This window comes from Felis catus, chromosome A3 (genome assembly GCF_018350175.1).
Source record: "Felis catus isolate Fca126 chromosome A3, F.catus_Fca126_mat1.0, whole genome shotgun sequence".
In the NCBI taxonomy this organism is placed as follows: domain Eukaryota; kingdom Metazoa; phylum Chordata; class Mammalia; order Carnivora; family Felidae; genus Felis; species Felis catus.
The window spans coordinates 139,010,987-139,033,278 of record NC_058370.1 but is presented as its reverse complement, the minus strand read 5'-3'; the positions used below and the strand labels follow the sequence as shown (position 1 = coordinate 139,033,278).

The following is a 22,292-nucleotide window of genomic DNA, read 5'->3' as shown; positions in this document are numbered from 1 at the left end:
CCTTGCCTGACACAGCCTCTCCCTCCTTTGAGAACATTGTAACACTTAATTTATAGTCCCTCATCTTTTTTACCAGGTTCCAAATCATATTATAGACATTTATAAATTTTTCTTTTCTTCCCTATTGGTGTATAAAATTTCCGAGGAAAGAGGGTAGTTCTGACTCACTTTCTTTTAACCCACAGCATCTCATGTGGTAAAGATTTGGGTAAAGGAATGGATGAAAGAAGTGTAAGAATTTCAGCAGGAAGGGGGTTCCCAGGAAATCCCTCTGCCCACAGCCAACAATAACAACAACAAAAGTAATTGGTAAAACCATAGAAAAAAGAAGAAACTCCCTACTGCATCTGATCTGTGAACACACTATACTCATTGGGTTAAACCGCCAGATGCTGATGTGTCATCCCAGCTGCACACAGCCCCTCTCATGCCTCTCCACCCTTAACTGTCAGTTTTGGTCCCTCAGACCCCTGATCTTCACAGGGCCAGTGGGAGCTGATATCAAGACTGCGTGCGACAAATGAGGAACATAAGATCCTGATCACCAAGATCCCACAGGAATCAGAAAAGAGACTGAAGGTAAATCGTAGCTGATGGAGCATGAGGAGGAAGACGTGGACCACACTGCAGTTTCCTCCAGACCACATCACACACACGTTTGTGTCTGACCTGTGCCTTCAGAGCTGATGTATCTGGACAAGGATGTGGCCGAGTAGCCTGGGTCAGATTACCGTTCTGCCTCTTCTTATAAACATTCTCAGTTCACCTTGTGTAACAGAAAGGGCTCCCCAGATGGAGATGCACAATAAAATTGATTGTGAATGAGTAGAAGTGAGAGCCCTAGAAAGGCCTTCCTGGAGGTAAATGAAGTACCAGACAGCATCATCTAGAGAATGAGGGAAACAACTTCATCTAGAGAATGAGGGACAACATTATCATCCAGAGAATGAGGAGACAACATCATCTAGAGAATGAGGGAGACAACATCATCTAGAGAATGAAGAGACAATATCATCATCTAGAGAATGAGGGAGACATCATCATCTGGAGAATGAGGAGACAACATCATCTGGAGGATGAGGGAGACAACATCATCTAGAGAACGAGGAGACAACATCATCATCTAGAGAACGAGGAGACAACATCATCTAGAGAATGAGGGAGACAACATCATCTAGAGAATGAGAGAGACATCATCATCTAGAGAATGAAGGAGACAACATAATGTAGAGAATGAGGAGACAACATCATCATCTAGAGAATGAGGGAGACATCATCATCTGGAGAATGAGGAGACAACATCATCATCTAGAGGATGAGGAGACAACATCATGTAGAGAATGAAGAGACAACATCATCTAGAGAATGAGGGAGACAACATCATCTAGAGAATGAGGGAGACAACATCATCTAGAGAATGAAGAGACAATATCATCATCTAGAGAACGAGGAGACAACATCATCTAGAGAATGAGGAGACAACATCATCATCTAGAGAACGAGGAGACAACATCATCTAGAGGATGAGGAGACAACATCATGTAGAGAATGAAGAGACAACATCATCTAGAGAATGAGGGAGACAACATCATCTAGAGAATGAGGAGACAACATCATCATCTAGAGAACGAGGAGACAACATCATCTAGAGGATGAGGAGACAACATCATGTAGAGAATGAAGAGACAACATCATCTAGAGAATGAGGGAGACAACATCATCTAGAGAATGAGGGAGACATCATCATCTGGAGAATGAGGAGACAACATCATCTGGAGGATGAGGGAGACATCATCATCTAGACAATGAGGGAAAGGCAGCTGTGGCACACCACATGGGGGCCTCAGTCAGGTTGCAGTCAGGGTGACTGGACGTTCCAGAGATGTGCTCACTCAGGGGAAGCCAGCACCTCCGCCCCCAGTGCCTTCAATCCTCCTGCTGGTCTGGCACCTGGATTGGGGTGGGGGGTGGCTGGGCAAACTGGGGAAGCACAATAAGCCCTCTGCCTCTACCTGTGACAGACCAGCCCAATTAAACACATGCGGTGTGCCTATTTACTTCAGGTGTTAAGATTGACATCAAGGTGCCATGTTGTGAAGGGTCCAGGGGCAGACATATTCTACCAGAAAAAGCTTGGATCTTTGTTCTGGGATTTCTTAACCAAATTGGCCCAGCAAAAACTTTCTGAGCGCCACTAACTCAGTGCAGCAGCTTCAATTTATTAATGGCGTGTGCACAAAGAATTTGGGATTCCAAGTGCATTTCCTTGCATTAGTTAGGTCCTCGGGTGAGCTCATGTCTTAGCCTGTAATGCATATGAATCATAATGCTCAGTTACAAGTAGTCCAGGATCTAATTGTGTGTGTGACGGTGCCACTCGGGTGCAAACAAGCTCAGATTTATGGATGGCCGTGCGGACTGCAATTCTAGACCACTGGTGGGGGTGCTACCTTACTCACCGGGCGGAGTCGGGGGTCAGAAAAGGAGTTTTCAGGAAAGATGGATCAAGGGGAAACACAAGCACAAGACAAGAGCTGGGATTCCAAGCCTGCAGAGTCACCCAGGGCCCAGTTCAAGCTTCTGGGCCCCTCCCTTTCCCACTCTGTTCCCACTTCCATGTGTGACCAGCCTTTCCACTTCCTATGGCTTCTCCCTTTGGTGTCTGACTGGTCCGTTTCCTCTTCTTGACAACTGACAACTAGAACTGCAGTGTATCCCCCATCACCTTCTCCCCCGGAATATAGCCCTTCTGAGGTTTTCTAAGGGTCTTCATCACCAGTAGCTTCTTCTGATCATTTCATCCCAGAATCCATTGTTGCTATTTCTAGAGCCCACAGAGACAGAAACGAAGCCTGTACCGGGTACCCAATGACAGAAGGGGACAGTCGTTGAATGAAGGGCGTGTCATCCAAACTCTGTGGGAGGCCCTGTGAGGACACGGGGGACACCGAGGACAGGGATGTGTGGGGGGGAGGGGGTTCCTGGTCAGGAGCAGGCTGAGGGGAAGGAGGGAAGAATAGAGACAGACAGAAGGGCTTTTCTTAGCTCCTTGGCAGCCTGGCTAATGGTCGAGGACCCATTGCTTGACAAGGGGAAATGCAGCAGAGGAAACAGTGGGGACTGGCCTGGGCATCAAGGAGACGCGGAAGGAATGGACCAGGGATACACTGGGAGCTTGAACAGTTACTTACATGTTTATATTCCTTTCAGGGCAAATGTGAATTAGGGCTTTGGGCCCCACGTGCACAAATCTCCAACATGTCAGAGAAGAAAGCGGGGAGAAAGTGGCACATTTTTACTGTGGTCTTGTCCTTTTGTGAAACACAAAACTGATAAAATTCAGCACTTTCCTTCTGGAAATCTTGGTTGACAAAAAACGAACCTGGAGATCAGGTGTAACCCCTGGCTGTCAGGCTCTTCACGCACACTCTTTCCAATCCTAGCTGCTGTGTCTGGGGGAGGTGGCCACAGTGGTCACTGTGGGCTAAGCCCCCCGCTGGGGCCCAAAGCTCATAAGACACTAGATCTGAAGGTGGACAGTAAGTGTGACACTCCCAGAGAGGCTTTAATGAAACACGACTTCAGTTTGTAAATTAGCTTGAAATAACTATTTCTTGGGAAAGTTGGGGACGTGTGAGGAGGGCAAAGGCTCAGAGAGCTATTACGGGAAAGACCCAACTGGAGGGCATGGCGGACCTTAGCAAAGCTTTCCGGATGGGAGTGACACGTTTACTGGTAGAAAAGCTCCAAATCTACTTTAAAGTGCCAAACGGCAACCTTGCTGTGGCTCTATCCTGAAACAAAGGAAGTGGGAGACATCATTTGCATTGTTACTTTTGGAGATATTATACATTCTGTGAGTCATGTTTACATTCGGTCTTAATATAGAAGGAGTAAGTTATTATTAATTTGAAAGCCATAGCAGAGCCTAAATCGAATGGCTTATCTTCACTCACAATATAAAAAACACTTCTGGTTCAACCTTCACTCTGTTACAGAGTTCGTCATATATTTACCTCTACAACACAGCTCTTTCTCTGAGAAAAAGAAAAGAGAGAGAAATTCCTACTCACACATGGACATTTCTAGAGCAAAAAAAGAAATACCTAGTCCCATTATTTCCTTGAATGTTTTTTAAAACTGTTTTATGATTAGTCTCATGGAATTATTTGTAAATGACACAAGATTAAATGTCATTAATCTTTTTGTTATTCAGGAAAAACAATAAATCTCTAGATTGTCACACATTTAGATCATAAAATAAAATGACATGTATTCATGAAAAGTTTTTAAAAAGCAAACTATGGGGGCACCTGGGTGGCTCAGTCAGTTAAGCATCCGACTCTTGGTTTTGGCTCAGGTCATGATCTCACCATTTGTGAGACTGAGCCCCATGTCGGGCTCTGCACTGATGGTGTGGAGCCTGCTTGGGATTCTCTCTCTGGCCCTCCCCTGCTCAAGTTCCCTCTCTCTCTCTCTCTCTCTCTCTCTCTCTCTCTCTCTCTCTCTCTCAAAATAAACAAATAAACTTTAAAAAATAAAATAAAAAGCAAACTATGAATAATTTTTGAAATGGAACTGCTACCCACTTATCTGTAGGTATAAGTCCCCAGATGCCACTGGAAATCACGTGCAGACCATGGATAACATAACAAAATGAGCCACCACAGTCAGATGTCACTGGGTAACAACAATTCAGAGCATCACCTGTCTTTACTACTTTTACTATGTTTATGTTAATACAGGAAGCCTTCTCCTTGTTCCCCACATAGCCAAATTACTTTTATTTTCAAAAATTGGTCCAAATGTGACCTGTTTATGAGGTTCCAATGGCCACGTGGCCCACAGGACCCATACATCTTTCTGTACTCTTCTCACAGGTCCTCTGCACCACCGAGGTGGGTGATCACCAAGCAACATGCAATGTTTCTCCTGGTCCCTTGATTGTCCATGAACATTTTTGTGTGTTTGTTGCTATTTAACTTTGTCTGTATTTGTATTTTGTGTCCTCAACTAGATTTTTAGTTTTTAATTTTTTTAATTTTATTTAAGATTTTTTAAAGTTTATTTATTTATTTTGAGAGAGAGAAAGAAAGAGCAAGTAAGAGCATGGGGGAGGGGCAGAGAGAGAGAGAGAGAGAGAGAGAGAATGCCAAGCAGGCTCAGTGCAGAGCCCAACTTCAAGCTCGATCCCATGAGCCACGAGATCATGACCTGAGCTGAGATCAAGAGTTGGCTGTTTAACCTAGTAAACCACCCAGGCGCCCCCAGATTTTCAGCTCATAAGGGCAAGGACTATGCTGCACCCCTAGTTCAGTGCTTGCCCCTATAGACATTCAGTAAAGAAGCGCTGGGTCTACTTAAAGCCATTAGCCATCAGCCAGAACAAGTGCTAACTTGTACATACAGGGGGCCATCAATTCCACTCTGGTGTAATAAAAAGCTTTGCACTTGGTGATTTGTTTTCTTAAACGGTATGTATCTTTAATAATCTGAATTCTTTCATGAATATGCTATTTTGCTTCTTATGATTATGGAGATAATAAGAATACCTACAATACTATAGATTCTTGTGGGTTTTACATGATATAGTTCATAAGTAAAGCAGTCAGTGTGGCACATTTGGTAGCTAAGTGTTAGGTTATTATAACCTATTATAACCTGGTTATTATAACCAAAACCTGGCAGTCTATTTTCATTAGTATTTCAATATAATATATAAACAGTTTGGATTTGTATGAAGAGGGGAATGGTGCTTGTCACTTAACCCACTGAACTTTTTAGGGTGCTTCGGTAGCCCAGTCAGTTAAGCGTCCGACTCTTGATCAGGGTCTTGGGATCTCAGGGTCATGGGGTCAAGCCCTGCGTCAGGCTCTGTGATGAGTGTGAAGCCTGCTTAGGATTCTCTCTCCCTCTCTCTGCCCTTCCCCCACTCACGTTCAAAACAAATATTCAAAACAAATAAATAAAAAACTTTTAAAGAACCACTCCTGAACTTTCGGTCCTGTGCAAGTATGACTTTGCTGGTTGGTTTAGCTGTACGATGTCCCACTTTAAGACTGAGCTGCAAAGAGCTGGGCTGTGCTTCTTGGCATGTCTCCACCGCCTGTGCGTTTCCCCCCCTTTTTTTAATCTCCTCTTCCTTTCACTTCCTATCTCTCCATGCCTGTGTCCACTGCCCTTTCCCTGCATGCCCACACTGACTTTCCCTCATGGCGTTTCTCCACTGCTTCTGGTGTGAGACACACTGCCCAAAACTTAGAAGTTCCACATTTTGAGCTCTTGAAAGAGTGGATTGTTTTATTAAGTGGGACACATCTTCCGTTGAATTTTCCCCAAGGAAGCTCTTTGGTACAAGACATCTGGAGAGGCTGGAACGGCTTCTGTGAGCTGGTGAGGAATCTGTTTGAGGTGTGCACAGGGTGAGCTGTCTAACCTCGCCCATGGGCTTGGTTTCTCTTATTTCCCTTCCCATGAAGGTTTAATGTTCTTGTATACTCCACCAGGATTTTGTGAGGACTCTTTTGAGCTGGGGAAGACCACATGCCATGGGGCACGGTGGTAAAAACCCAGTGTTCGTCTAGACCCACAAGATCTTGTGTGTCGTTCTGGGTGCTTCAGGGTACCAGAAGTAGGACATGGGTTGTGTAACACATTTTAGCTGCTATAAATGTGTTTTGATTAGGCTGCCTTTCCCTGGCTGTTACTACTACGTAAACAGAAAGGAAAGGCGAGACATAAAGCCAACGGGTCCGTGTCCTTAAGCATCAAGCCTAGTGATATGAACTGCAGGCACTGCCCTTCCTCCATCACGACAGGTGAAGAAGATCCACCGCAATCCGATGGAGTCAAGAGAAACAAAGCAGGAATGACAGAGCCACGACAGCACGTACATTTCTGTGAATCTTCTCAGGACAACTCAGCCGCTATAATGCCCAGAAGAGAATTCTTGCCAAAGTAAAATGAGACCATAGTCCCAAAATGGATAAAATCAAGAGATACAACAACTTAGTTTTCAGCTACACATTTGAGTTTCACACAAGATCCAGTGGTTTTTCAAGATGATCAAGAAGTTTGATTGGATGAGTTCTGGGAAAATTCAGCTGACCTTGGCAGTCCTTGATTAGACCCATCAATCAAAAATAATGCCTCCTCTAAATTTTCCAGGGTGCTGGTGTTAGGCTTGCTTCCTGCTCTTCTCCGCAACAGCACCCCAGACAAGGACTGGGAGGTGCTGCCCTCTGTCAGGGGCACTGCCACCAGCGCGGAGCCCCATCACCCTGCAGCGACACCTTCCCGGAACAGGCTGTGCATGAGAATGGCAAACTCCATTACAGAATGTTAGAAGGGGAAGGAGCTGAGAAATGACAGAGTTCACTCCCCTCATGTGAAGCCAGGATTCTGGGACCCAGAACGCTGGAATGACCTATTCAAATTCATCCCCAAATCATCGGGAAGGTGAACTGAGATGAGGTCGTCCCACCCCACCAAGACACACATGGGCTGTCTGTTACTATCTAGGTTGGCTATGGACAAACAAATCTCGCTGAGAAAATAAAAAGGACAAAAAAGAAAAAAAAAAAAGATGACTACAGTGGATAATATTTGGTGAAAATCCCCTCCAAGAAGCTAATTGGAAAGAGAAGTTTCCTAGTGTCATTGGCCATTTTCAATAGATTGAGGAATTCCTCAGAAGCTTGTACAAGGTGTGCAACATAACTGCTACGATCAAACCAGCAGGGCATGTCTATCTCTGGAAGAGCCTCCAAAAGCAGTCAAGGAATTCATTACTGGCCTTCCTGATCCTGTCCTTTGCTAACTGAAAATCCAGGGACACGAGCCAGCAGTGACAGTGTTGCACCAAAGTTACAGTCAATGGCCCCATTGAGCACAGTTCCCAGTCAGAGAGAATCTAAGTGGGAAGAAGGGCACAGACATGGGGCCATGTTGAAGGAAGGAGGAAGGGAGTGGAGATACCACACTGAATGTTTTTAAGAAAGAGAGAGAGAGAGAGAGAGAGAGAGAGAGAGACCCATTTTTCTAACTGTCTAACATCACATGTCAGGAATACGCGTATGCTAAAACAAATGATTCAATCATACCCAAGATGTGGAGTATTCGTCACAGGCTGAGTATATTTTCTAACTTTTGCAAAATTTAAAACATATGCAATGTTATGGATGAGGAATGAGGGGTCCCCTGTCATCTCACAAATGTGAGGGCCTTCCCTGTCACAGTGACCCCTTGATCGGGTACTGTTTTGATCATTAACTTTAAAAGTAGATGAACAGGTGGCACAGCCCATTTGTAAACAGGTGTGTTAGCTCCTCCCTGGAGAACAGACACAACATTTCTTGGCTTGCACTTCGGGTGTGGGTCTCTTAGGGAAAAGGGTTGTTTTTGAGCTAACACAACCCCAGTAATAGCATATTAACTAAAAAAAAAAAAAAACAAAAACCAAAAACCAAAAACCAAAACATTTGGGCAGTGAAACTACCTCCACTCTTATTCCTGGTATTATGAAAAGAACAACAAAAGATAACTGATAGACTTAGAACACAAACTCAGTGGAAAATTCCAAGGGTTAATTCTGTACAAAATGTGCCATGTTAACCAAGGAACAAGTCATAAATTAGTCTGCAATTTACCCGAGCCAACTATTAAGATTCCCCTCCTGTTACACACAAGTGTCCAGCATCCACCAGCACGTCCTGCTTCGTGCAACCCCTGACTCCTGTTTTTAAGCAAAGACATGCAGCTTTGCAGAGACTGAGGTACTCAAATTCCCAGACTCTGAGAGACCATAAAAACACTACTTCTAATCTTACTTTTCTTTGGTAGGGTTTAATCACGGATTCTTAATTCTGAACAGATAGGTATGTTCAGTCAGGTCTGACTCAGTGGAAATGTGGCAGGGAGTCATCTGAATGGTCGGAAATGCATGACCAGTTTCCAATTTGAACTGTCTTGTCCTCTTTCTGATGCCTCTTCAGCCAGTGGGGAGCCCGCGGATGACCAAGCCGGGCAGCTCGCTGCTGGCGTGGTGCCGGCTGCTGATGTCACAGAGGAAGCCAGAGGTGAGAAAGTAGGACCAGGGGAGCTTCCTGTTTGTTTGGGAGGTTGGGTCCCGGCCACTAATCCGGGGCTTAACCACGCTCTACTCAAACGTTCTGTTGTTGATCTCTGGGATCAACAGCTTTGAGATGCTCAGAAACTGCAAATCAGACAGCTGACATTTGCAAACACTCCTTCCTCAAAACAGCATTTTGCTCACTGTTTCGTGCATTCCCAGGTAAGCAGAGACTTGTTTGCATCTTAACTGCACACCATAACAGGATGGCTGTTGTCAACCTAGAAATTCTGATGAGTGAGGACCAAGGACGTAGAACCCACACAAAGTCCAAATCTCGAGCTCTAGATTTGTGTAAGAAGGGGATAAAGTCAAATCATAGATTTAATTAAGTAAAGAAATGTGATTATATAATGCTATGTAATTGAGAGCTAAGTCTCAGAATGACCACCCAGACCCCTGAAGTGTTAATCATCTAAGGAAGGGACCTCAGTGTTTACTCCACTTGTACCATTAAGTCGGAAAAGTGGTTTACTCTATTTCAAAACATATTCAAGGGAAAGTAGATCTGGAAGAAATTGTGACTGCCCTTTATCAGAAATATATATATTTAAAAAAATATGTATATATATACTTATTTAAAGTAAGTATATATTTGTATATAATCTATAAGTATAATCTATAACATATTATGTATATGTAACATAACATATATGTTGTGCAAATGTAATATATAAAATATTAGCTATTTATATATTTATTTTACAGATTATACATGAATATACACTTACTAAAATGTGTGTGTGTGTGTGTGCACGCACGCACACACACACGCACACACGCACACACCCTGAAACACTGTGGGTCAGAAGTTTAACTGTCATCTCCACCTCTTTGGCTCTTTTGACATACTAGGTGCTCAGTGCGTGCACGTTGTATGAGGTGTTCAGTTAAATGGTAAGAAGGAAGGGGCAGCTGAGTTTCAGGAACCAATGCCTGCAATTCCCAACACTGACTTTGATGTTTTTTTCTTGCAGGAGAAGATGGTGAGGGAGCCCCCAGGCTGCCCATCCTCGTCACTGACTCTAGCTAGGCTGTTAACTAAACTCTTCTAAAATGCAGAGTCTGAACATAATTGATAAATGTGCAAGTAGGTCCATGAGAAAGAACAAAAGAAAGAATCACGACCCCAGCAGCTGAAATTCCCATGGTGGAAGTCGTGTCCCCCGATCTTGACCTGAGTTAATGTCCGCCCCAGACATGGTGGCCTCGGTGCCAGCGGCTTGTCTGAGCTCCCTGGGGATGTCTCTTTCTGTTCCTTTGGTGAACTTGGGCTTGGGAAAGTGCGCATACAACACAACATGTGGGATGGGTAGGGGCAAATTGATATCATGGAACTCATTCACACCATACTGGCCATGGGAACACTACGATTAGGCATAAAATTTTATTCTTCTGGTAATATACTTCAAGCCCTCAACAAAGCCAGTGAAGACAGGAATTTCCCTTAGGAAGAAGAAACAAGAGTAAAAGAAAAAAACCCAGTTACCCTGGAAGATAAACAGCACAACCCTCACTGGCGACTATCACCATTCACTCCAAACTACAGGATGTGAGGTCAAACATACACTCGTATTTGGAAAATGCAAAAATGAGGACCTGTCATACTGACTCCTGAGCGACCGGAACCACAGAATTTCTCCGTGCGATACACCCAGTTACAGCACGTGTCCAAAGTGCAAATGATCACTGTGTCATAAAGGAAGCCAGCAAGTCTGTCTGCAGAAGAGGCTGACGTGGGTAAAGCTATGACCAACTGCCATCAGCACACACATCAGGGCAATTGCAACTTCCCACCCTTCAGGCTTGTGACGATCTCCCCCTCTTCCCTGCAACTGGTGATTAGTACCTTCCACGACCCAGACAACAAACAGCTGGATGGATGCCAAAGGACCATACATCCGTGGTCTACCGTGCCCTTTTTAATCAACTTCCTAATTAAAAAATGCCATGCTGGCATGAGGTATGAAGGGAGAAGGCTTGGGCTTTTTCACAAAATCGCAGCCCCTAATCCGGGGGTTGTGGAAAATCTGTGTTCTTACAGATGTTTATGAGTTTTCCTGGTGCAAAGATAGAATCAATTTGCTTCTGCCTGGCCCTCAAGACGTATTAAATTTATCCTGAAGGAAACTGGTTTCTGAAAAGCTCTTGCCCAGATGCATTAGGCAGGTGGGAGTTTCAGTGAACCAGAGGGTCCAGTAGCAGATGCAGCATTGATTTCTGAATGTTCACAATCTAGCAGACAGCTCCAGAGCAGACTTGATTTGATGGCTCTCGATGGGGTGCCCTGCAGACTCGATTGTTTCCACAACCAGTCTGGCTAGCATTGTTTCATGGCGACAATGCTCTGTGCTCTCAGCTTCTGTTCAGATGGCACAGGCTAGTGGCATACATGTGCCCGGGTGGCAGGGGATGGGTCCAGATTTGAAGTCAGGCTCTAAGAACTATCTATCCCTTTCAGGGCTGAGTGGTACAGTAGGCCCTGAGATCGGGAGGTGATACTGACTTCAGAAAGCCATTCTGTTGAGGGCCATCCAAATACACCATGAGTCTATGTTGAGATATGGCACGAAGATACCACCCAAAACAGGGTTTGAAACTAGAAATCCTAGAACGAACATCTTTGTCAATGTACTAAAAAGAGCCCCCGCCTCATAAATTATTAATTCACGAGTTGTTTGATTTAGAGATGTAGAGCTGACATTCCAAACCTGAAAATATCTCAAGCGAATGTCCAGTAAGCTTAAGGACATTCTCTCTAAAGCAATTTGAGACTGGAGCTGTCAGACTTTAGCCAAAAGCAGTCGGTGTGTAATATTGAGCCATAAAGTTCCCTGTAGCTCTATTGATGGGTGCACAAATATATCCAAAGCAGGTTGACACGGCGCACGTATTAACCCAATGGCTCAAGGGCTTTCAGCTTGCACAGAGCACTGTCATATCGGCGGTTTAGAAACACATACACGCGCTCACTCACAAAACCCTTGAAGAGATTAATTGAGTACTCCTGGGAGTGCAAAAATACATCGTAGTATACAATGTTAAAGAAATAAGGCCAAAAACAAGCTCTTGAAAGAAAAATATTTACACCATGTTCATGCACAATCAATGGGATCCCTGGCAGAGACTGGCCCTTGTCACCTGAGGCAGAGCGGACCCCTCAGGGCACACCGCTGCCCGTGCACCAACCACCCCTCCCCAGCGAGGCAGAGAGGGCCTGATCTTTCACTAATGTTTTGGCATCTCACTCGTTGCTTTAAAAATTTGCTATGGAAAGCTGCCTTTCTTTCCAAAGTTGATCTCCAACCATAAAGGTAAACCAAAAAAAATTTAAGAGGGGGGAAGGAAGGAAGGAAGGAAGGAAGGAAGGAAGGAAGGAAACAAGAAAGGAAAGAAGGAGGGAAGCAAGAAAGATTCCCTTAGAAATCACATTTCCAGGCAGGTGCACATCACCATATTTCTAGCTGTGGGACCTTTTATTCTTTCATTGTCTTTGAAGGCAAGCCCTTCCCAACCCCACAGTGCCTGAGAGCTAATGTGACAGATAGTGGCATAAAGTGAGTCTGTCAAGTGGAAACTCATATGACATAATTTTGGCCCTTAAAACAAGCTGGGCTACAACTCTGAGACCCAGCCGGGCACAAAGGAAGACACTGGTAGGTGACACACCAGTGTCCCCTTCTGTTAGTAAATGGACACATTGAGAGCAAAAACTAATGCTCATGTTTTGCCCCAAGAAAGTTATAACCTGTCATCAAACTACAAGGAGTCATTTTGATCACAGAAAGCTTGGCTCAACGCTTAGATAAAATCTAGCATGGAAAAAGAACAAATATTTCCTTCCTCTAGGTAAGATTCAGGAATCTGAGAACAATTTGCTGTTCAATACTGCTGAGTTAAATAAAAAAAGTCAACTGTTTTCTCATTCTTGTTTACCAGCAAATTGAGAAATAAAATTGAAAAAAATTATAATATGTATTCATAGATGCAAAAATAGAGGATCCGTCTATTATGCAAAAAATAAATGGATAATCAGCTCAGTGTGAGTATTCAGAAACTTGCAGCACGAGGAGAAAACGGTCAAAGCCAAACGTCAGGCAGGAGCTTCCCACAAAGGGTTAATATGTTTTCCGATACCTTGTGTTTGAGGTTGAGGTTGAGGTTTGCTGGAGAGAGTTTTCTCTTTTTTTGGAAAGGCAGAGTTTTTTTTAAAACACAAGAAATGACCCTCCAAAAAGTTGCATTTTCTGTCAAATGGTTGCTGTCATTGTCTAAAGCAAACAGCTAAATAAAGTGAAGCAACTCTTTCAAAAAAAAAAAAAAAAAAAAAAGAAAGAAAGAAAGAAAAGGAAAAGAAAGCCTAAAAATAAAAGCAAACTAGAATCACGAAGTGATGTGATATATTTAAGAAACTGTCAATAGACGGTTTGAGGGTAATAATTCCTACTTAAGTTCCACCTTAGAAACACGCGAAATAATTAGGTCAGTGAAAATGAAAACCTTACCTTTTAAGGAGAGTAGAAATTATGAAAACAAGAGAGAACTATTTATCAGTGAATTCCCGGAGAAGGAAGTATATTTAACTAGACACTGAAACACCCATACTGCAGTCTTAAAGCCAGAGAATTATATAAGAAATGTGTGTCACTGGTGACAATGGAAAACTGGGGTTCCAGCAGGCTTACCGTTATTTCCCAACTCAGGAGACTGGTTTGTAAAACCAGCTTCCAATTTTTCTTTCCCCGGAAAGAACGGAAAGTATCCGAGGCTGTGCTGATTTTTATATTTCCTATCTATGGATTGTACAGATCAATAGAAACTTGAGTTCGGTTTCCACAATCTCCAGTAAGTTGCTGGTTAAATTGGCTAAAATCCCCTTCCCAGCCAGGAAAAATATACACCAGTCAAAACTAATTATGTCTGGGCTTCACCTGAAACAACGTTCGCGAATTTTACTGGCCTGGAGACACGGTTCCGGCAAATATTAATTAAACACCTTGAATAATGGCTGCTGTACATTTCTGAGCACAGGAATCTCTAAACGGGGAATTTTCACTCCAGACCCAGGCACGGGAAGATGGATGGAGCATCCACCCCAAACCAGCAGCAAATGACTGTTCTTTTGTTACTGACCAGGAGGAGTTGAACTTTGCTCCACTTTGGGAAGCAGAGCCACCGCTCTGGAAACAACAAGGAGGACAGGACATATTTACCTGCAGGGACCATCAAAGAGAAACCTGGAGCATCGCAAAACAGAGTGGTCCAGACGCATGATCTGTGGCTGCAGCCCCCGGCCGCTTCGGCTAGGCCGGCGTCTGGCAGGCAGCCGTCCCCACGGCAGCCACCCTGCCTTCCATGTCGGGGACTCACCCAGAAAAGCCCGCACCCCGCTCCACGGCCCCAGAACTCTTGCGGGGCTCCTCAACGCCTACCATTTGTTCCGCGTTCATCCAATCAACTTTCCACTGCACATCTTCCCTCTGCCGGCGCTCAGACGCCGGGCCACTGCTCATCTGTATGCTAATTATTTCGCCACATGGACAAAAGTAATAATGCTTTCAGACAGGAAACTAACAGGCCTGAAGTCGAAGATGGAAATTAATAAGTTGACACCACTAAACGCCGGCCGGGCTGTCGCGCGTGCCGAGCGGGGCTCCCGGGGAGGCCATGGCCGCACAGCACCACCAGCACGCCGCTGACTTACCCTGTGTCGGGCTGCATCCTCTAAGAACTACCAAACATATCCATTTCCCCAAATCCTAGCCCGGGGAGGGGACTTCAGCGCTGTGCTAGGTATTTTTCAAGGGATAGCTGTGGCTTCAACCAGTCATTTCTAACCTTCCTGTTTATGAAGCTTGCAACACAGTCAGACAAGATTGGGGATGCGTGCTGTATGTTTCTTACATTGTACCCACAGGCCCCTAAATCTCCGGAGCAGAATGGGTATCATGTGCAGAGCCGTATTCACTGTAATAGATGGGAACTGTGAATACCAGAGGCAGGCCGGGAACAGTCACCCGGGAGGCAGTGGATCTAAAAACACCCCCCACCTCCCGTCATTGATGTTACGGTGGGTTCACACTGTGGCCAAAGGACTCTCGCAGAGTCAGCCAGACCTGCAGTGCTTCCCATGGTGCGAGTGCCCAGCATCCAAACAAAACAAAAAGAGGTTCCGAAGCCTGTGCTGGACTGCAAAGGGGGAAGAGCAGCCACACAAGAGTTAACTGAACTGAGTCTTCACCGTCCCTGGGGTTGCCAACCACACTGGGTTCTGCCTCACTACCAGCTCCTGTGATCACTTTCTTTTAAAACAAAAGACATAAAACTATCTCTCCAAGAAAGTTCAAACATCATCCGTCTCTCGCTATTGCTCGAAGGGAAAAAAAATACCAGAGAAAGTTTGATCCGCAAAGGCAAGACCAGATACGATTTCAAAATACGGAAAGGAACATAGATATATGACTTTCATTAGCATTTTTCCGGTAAAAAAAAAAAAGTGCTGATTTTATAGATGGCTTCTTGGGTCAAGCAATAAAGCTTTAGTCCAGCAGTAACTATACCACCGCGCTGTCTGCAGACCTCTGTTATAACACTCACCACTACGAAAGTCCACATTAAATCACAAAGGCTACTTAGCACCTCCCACTCCTCCCCCTGGACGCTAGCCTTGCAGACACAGACTTCTGTTTAATGACAACCCAGCAGCACACAGGTATCTGGGGGCCTGCCCACGATGATGTGATACCGGAGGTCTAGCTCTCTTGGAGAAGGAGCCCATTCTTGGCTCATTTGCACACCAAACCAGGCGATTTTAAGAAGTGCTGTGATCTGTCATCAAATAAGAACTGACAGGTAGGGAGGGAAACAACCGTTTGCTGGGGAGATCAGATGAAATAATTCTAAAGAGCTGGAAGTTGCAACGAGCAGATAAATCATATGCAGCCTTGAAATAGAGAGAAAGCGATACCTTTTCGCAGAAGAGTTGGTGGCCATCGAGAGAGATCCCGTTCCGCAGTCTATTTCTCTACACATGCAGGGCTATTTCTGCTGTGGAGAGCCCATGGCACGTGTTGATCGCGTCTCCCTATACATCCCCGCTCCATCCGCCCCTACCCTCCAGCGCTGTCACTGTCAGCTCACTGTGTAGACGGAGAGTCTGGGGCAGAACCACCACCAGTGATAAACCACTGCAGGCTTTCCACAGAACACAATGCTGACTGTGGCTTCCGTCGGGGTGGGGGTGGGGGGTGGGCAGCGCAGAAGTCTGAAGTTCCCAAGAACACCTTATTCTAGCTTTCAGAGGTGATTCCCCTAAATCCCGAGCCTCTTGCCTGACGTGTTGAGACCAGACACACTGGTTCCTACACAGGCTACAGTTCCCTTCCCACCCAGCCCTGCTGGAAATCACTGCAGTGCGAGAGCTAGAGATGCTTTAGGAGAATATCCTGTACCATTCTGCCTTCTCACAGCACAACACCCCTTTCACTGAGACTAAAATATTTTCCTCCCCCTCCCAACTTTTCCAATAATCACCACGTGGGGAGTAAGGATTTTTTTTTAAAGAGATACATTTTAGGAAAAATTTTCCAGGAGAACAGCCCGACACAGCAATGCTTATCAGTATTTCTTCACATAATAAATAGGCATTTGTGCGTTCTTCCTACTTTTATAACACCTGGCTTACATTTTCTCTGCCATCTCTGATTACTTCTACAGATACCCTGAGGACTCATTATGATGTCAAAGCTTAAAACAGTTTCATTGTGAAAACAGGCATAGAAAAATCATTGTGTATGCTTGAACAATGCAGGTGTGAAAGAGACACAGAGAGAAGAGAGGGAGGCAAAAACAGACAAACAGGAACAGAGTTACAGAGAGAGGAAGAGGGAGGGGGAGAGGGAGGGAGAGGGAGAGGCAGAGAGAGAGAGGGAGGGAGGGAGAGAGAGAGAGAGAGAGAGAGAGAGAGAGAGGGAGAGAGAGGACAGGACACAAAGCATACTCCAAAATGAAACCATGTTGCATTGAAATACAGCCTACTCATGGAAAATGTATAGCTGCTACCTTAAAATAATCTGATATCAGAAAAATCATACAATAGATTACTACAAAAGTAGAGAGTTTAATATTATTTCTTGTACAAGTTATGATCATTGTAGACAAGATTTCTAATTTGTGGTATGTGCCAATTTAAAAAAAATATCCTTTCTTTAAATATCAGCCACACATGATATTTGGATACAATTTACCCCCACCAGTGCAAAATAGAATTTAAAAAATAATTTTATGCACACACACAACTTAAAGTTTGTAATATCTTTTCTCTTTAGTTTAATTTGGAATAAACATAGATCAGTGCCAGGTGTAGGGTTGTGGTAAAGAATGTGGTTTGATGAAACTTAGCTGGCGTGCTGAAAAATATGTTAATCATTTGCAAGTCTTGTTCAAGTTTAGCCTCTGTTACTCCTTTTTAAGGAATGCTACACATATTTTCAAAGAAGACAAAAAGAAGACATTTGTGAAAAGGGCCCTTTTAAAAATTTGAAAGTAAGAAAACAAATAATACTATTGCAATGAAATTATGATATGAAGTAATTTGATTATAAGAATTTACCAAAAATAAAGATCTTTCTTTCTGAATCTGCATTCATTTGCTTCCTGGACAGACTTCTGGTGGGACTTTGTGTCAAGGCAGACTTTATGGCTAGGTAGTAGATGCAGTTGAAAACCTGGTTATTGATTGGAATTGTAGCCCTGAACTCAAGGGGACAGCCAGATGGGCCACACTTCAATGTCAGGGCAGGGCGGTCTTTACCGAAAAGCGCCTTGCTAATCCCTCTTAGTACACTAAGTGGGTTTCTTGATATAAAATATTTAAGGGTAATTAAAATGTTAAGTTGTTTGAAGTTAAAAAGATAGCCATTAAAATATGAAATAAGTAAACAAAGTATTTTAGGTGATACACTGTGTTTCTTAAACAATACCTCTCCCTCAAATTAGATTATCTTACAGGTAGAGTTGGAAATCTACCCATATGACTCTGAAAATATTATTTAGGCAACAGAATAATTTTTTCACAGAGGACTGGTTTGGATTTTTAAATCACACATGTGAGGTGTTTCTAAAAGCAAATCAACAAATAGTCATATTACTGACTCTAAATTTCAAGTATAGTTTTAATGAATAGAGAAACTTTAAAAAACCTTGAAGTTGCAAAAATAAGTTATTTCTTCTCCCTAATGTATTGAAAATTGGCATAGAAAACAGACATAAAACATCAGGTGCATTCAGTAGTAAGCCATGAAACATAAATATTTTCAAGACAGTAAAAAATAAATAAGCTACGTGAAAACACATCAGGAACAATGAAAACCATACACTGAAGAGGCTCCTTTTCTAAAAATGCTCACATTTTCCTAAAATCATGCTTGTGCTGTTTTTATAACCCAAAAGGAAATTAGGTGCTTTCATTCCTTCAGGGATTTTGGTACATCACACATCCACGGTCACAAATTATTGGGCCTTCAACTTTGATGTCAGCTTCACATGTATGAAATCAGCCTAAGTTTTACTGGAGGATGCAAGTTTAGCTCAAGAGAAGTTGAAATTCATGTTTTACGTGCACTTATTTATTGCCTTACTGGTTCATCTTGATAATCCTAGTTCATGGTTCCGAAAATAACATTTTATCAATTATTACATAAATTTCTATTACAAAAATATTTTCCACTTGAAAAACATGTCTACCTAGTGTTTATAGTTTTTCCACTCACAGTTGTACATATGCACGTAATTCTAATGAAATCATGTTTGGTGATTTGGAAAGTAGGGTAAAATTTTTATATGCAAAATAAAATACTGAGATTGCATATCCTTTCTGCCACCATCTTCAGAACACCCAATTGTGACCGTAAAGGCTGCTCCTGCTTCTTCCTCAAGGAGCACAATCATTAAGGTGATGAAAGTAAGCCATTTTCACATTGCCAGTAAACTAGTAGGAAGTCAGTCACCGCTGAATGTAATTGCTATCAGCAGCGGACAGCTCCCGGTGCTGAAAGGGAAAGGGAGAGGAGCCTTGCTCACAATAGCTCACTCAACCAGCCTTTGAAAAATCACAGCAAAACTGAATGAGGTGGCAAAGTGCTCAGGCTGAATAGCACTGTCTACAGAACAATGGCAGCCAGCTCCAAATCCCACTATAATCACATTAATGAGATTAATCAGTGAATTAGCAGCAGTCAAATGTCAGGGAGGCAAGGAAGAATCCAACCAAGATTGGTAATTAACTTTTTTTTTGGGGGGGGGGAGGGAAAAATCAACTATGCTACCTCCTAGGTTTCTCAGAAGTTGACAATTCTGCTTTACAAATCTGAAGGCTACATGTGCTGATCAAAAGGCAACAGCATAATCCTTCGTCTTATAATATAGATGCAGGTATCACGCTACTGTGCCTTAACTACAGTCCCCTGAGAAAAGTGATGTCACTTTAAATAATCCTCACAAACTATCAGGCTTTTGTTGTTTTGAACTTTCTAAGTGTGAAATTAATATTTAAAATGAAATCATTTCTCTAATACTCAAGCTAAAATATATTTAAAAAATGGCTGATTTAAAAAGGAGGGATTATATAACAGCTGCTAGTGCTTATGACTAGTCCGTGCTTCTGTAGCAAGAGTTTTAAAAGAAGTGCCATCAAGTAAAAAACTATCTTACAAACACATCAGCCATGGTCTATTGTCTCTAATACAGAAAATATGTAACCACAGTTCAACTTTAAGGAGAACTTTAACCAATGAACTTACTGTACTCAACATCATAGAATAATACACTTTCTTCCACATCAATTAGAAAAAATAAACTTCCATTTTTCTAGGATGTGTCACTTGGTAGTGCATGTAATATACAATCAACACTTTGTATTCAAAGTTCTTGAGAGGTGAAAACTTACAGGAATGCAATGGAACTGTTTTTCAAAAAGGAATACTGTGCAAACCATTTTTTTAAAGGTGATCACATTTTTATCTGTATCAGTTAGAAAGCAACATAACTTTTATGAACTTGAACAATTAGAAAGACTCCCTTATGCCTATAAGGGTGGTGGTAGGGTGCTTTTCTCTATGAAGTTAATTTTGTGCAGTAAAATACACTTAAGCCAAAAAGCTCCTATAAAAATATTTTTACCCTAAGTAAATAAATAACTTAAAAATTCTATACATTATATAGTGTTAGTAACATAAAAAATTGTCATGGCTAGTTTCGTACTAACTTCAAAATCAGTGCTCTATATTTTGAATAAATATCATGTGAATATTTGCATATACATTTATTTCTTTATTGTGACCTATCTTGAAATTAAAGTGTGCAGTTTGAACATCCAGTTTATTAATTTAAGTTGCTTTAGAAGACATATTTCTGTTATAATTGAAATAATGTTTCATCATTATGAACTTCAAACATTCAGGCTATAGTTAAAAATCTTCGAGTTTCTGAGTTTAAACAATATAAGCCAACTTTCTTACCATCTAGGCAAATGTAACATCACAGCAAGGACATCTCATGTTTTAACAGCCTCTGTAAAAATGCTATGCTTTATTTGCAATGTAAAGTAACCCAGTAAAGTCTCTGTGAAGTTCTGGCTTCAGTGCCCACAAATCCTCCAAGGATCGTCATGCAGCAAGTTTTTTTTTTTTTTTTTTTTTTAAATAAACAACACCACAGTTAAGGCATGCATCTCAATACCCATTTTGCCGTAAAGAGAGACTTCTGTGGATTACGCACTCTCTAGACCTGGAATATTGCAGCTCCCAGCCATGCTGTAAAAATAACTTTAAAAAGGAGCAAACAATGGGCACTGCAGCACGAGGCTCCGGACCACGGAAACACGTCCGCTGTCCACCGAGTCCACAGAATTCACCTAACGAAGACCACATACCTCACGACATGACCACAGCCGCTCACAAGTTCAAGACAAACTCACTGCTGGTAACTGTACTGGCTCAACAGACACCCAAAGAAAAGAAAACCCCTTTCCACCACCGGTCTGAAAGGAAGAGAGGAATATGCCTACCACCGAGATGCAGAAAAGGTTGCTTTTTGTCTCCAGTGAATATTGACATCATAACCCATAGTCCAGGGAATAAAGCATAAAATGAAATACACCCACCAACAATAAGTAAAAAAATCAGGGGGCTTCAAGAAGACTGCGAGGAAAGCTCTCTCACTGCTTAGTGTGCGGTAGCTTAGGGAAAAAAATGTCGCCCGGGCAGGACTGACAAATGCAGTGCGATCGGCTCGCAGGCCTGAGGGATCTGTTTCACTTCCACATGCGTCCCCTGATGCACACACTCCCACTCATGCTCTCGATATGCTTTTTTTTCCTCCACATTTTTTTTTCACGAGCTCCAAATCCCCGGCATATGACCTTCTGTTAAATAGATAAAAAAAAAAATTGCTTATCAGTCATGCAAATGAGGCTGAATTCATTTTCCACAACAGATGGCCTCATAGATAATGATGATGGAAGAGAGAAAATTGAATGTCTCTCACAAGGTGGCCATGGCAACCGAGAGCAGAATAATATCAATAATAAGCTCACTGCATAATAAGGTTGTCAATCCCACAAATCAAAGTCTCCAGCTAAATCAGGTGTACCACCCCAGCTAGTTACCAGGTAAACACACACACACACACACACACACACACACACACACACACTGCAGTTTGCACTGACCATGAAGAAAACTAGAATTTCAAGGCATGCTGTGGAAATGCGCGCGCGCGCATGTGTGTGTGTGTGTGTGTGTGTGTGTGTGTGTGATCGGAGGGGGGTGGTTTGGTAATGGAATGACAATGTGACATATCTTTTCTTTATTTTCGTTTCATTATCTTTTCTGTAGTGGACTTGCTTTCGGGAAGGATGTTTAAATAGCCATGTTGAAATTTGGAATGTGGAATCTCCCGCCTCCTCCTCCCCCACTCTCCCTGTCTGATGTGCTGTCCTGCATTGATGCAGTAGCAGCTTGCTTCAGGCTTCCACCTTGGCTCCCAGGGGGACATCCTGCAAAATGAATCAGCAGCCATCCTGAGCAGGCTGATTAAAATGAAAATGGCAAGGCACATGTCTGGGCGGAACTGGAGCTTGGCTTTGCTGCCTGTCTGGCAAGCA

General features: G+C 43.0%; 1 protein-coding gene across 15 annotated transcripts in view; it reads right to left on the bottom strand.

Moving 5' to 3' along the window:
- Positions 1-21,454, bottom strand: part of MYT1L (myelin transcription factor 1 like) — a 427,126-nt gene extending 405,672 nt beyond the window's left edge. For 5 of the 15 annotated variants that reach the window (XM_045055040.1, XM_045055041.1, XM_045055043.1 and 2 more), the window contains exon 1: positions 21,291-21,454. The gene's annotated coding sequence lies outside the window, so the exon portion shown is untranslated. Of the gene's footprint in view, positions 1-14,343; positions 14,454-14,834; positions 15,044-16,097; positions 16,499-21,194 lie in introns of those variants that run through there. The other 10 variants (XM_019827986.3, XM_011281347.4, XM_019827987.3 and 7 more) reach the window with 6 other exon arrangements.
- Positions 21,455-22,292: the final 838 nt, after the last annotated feature.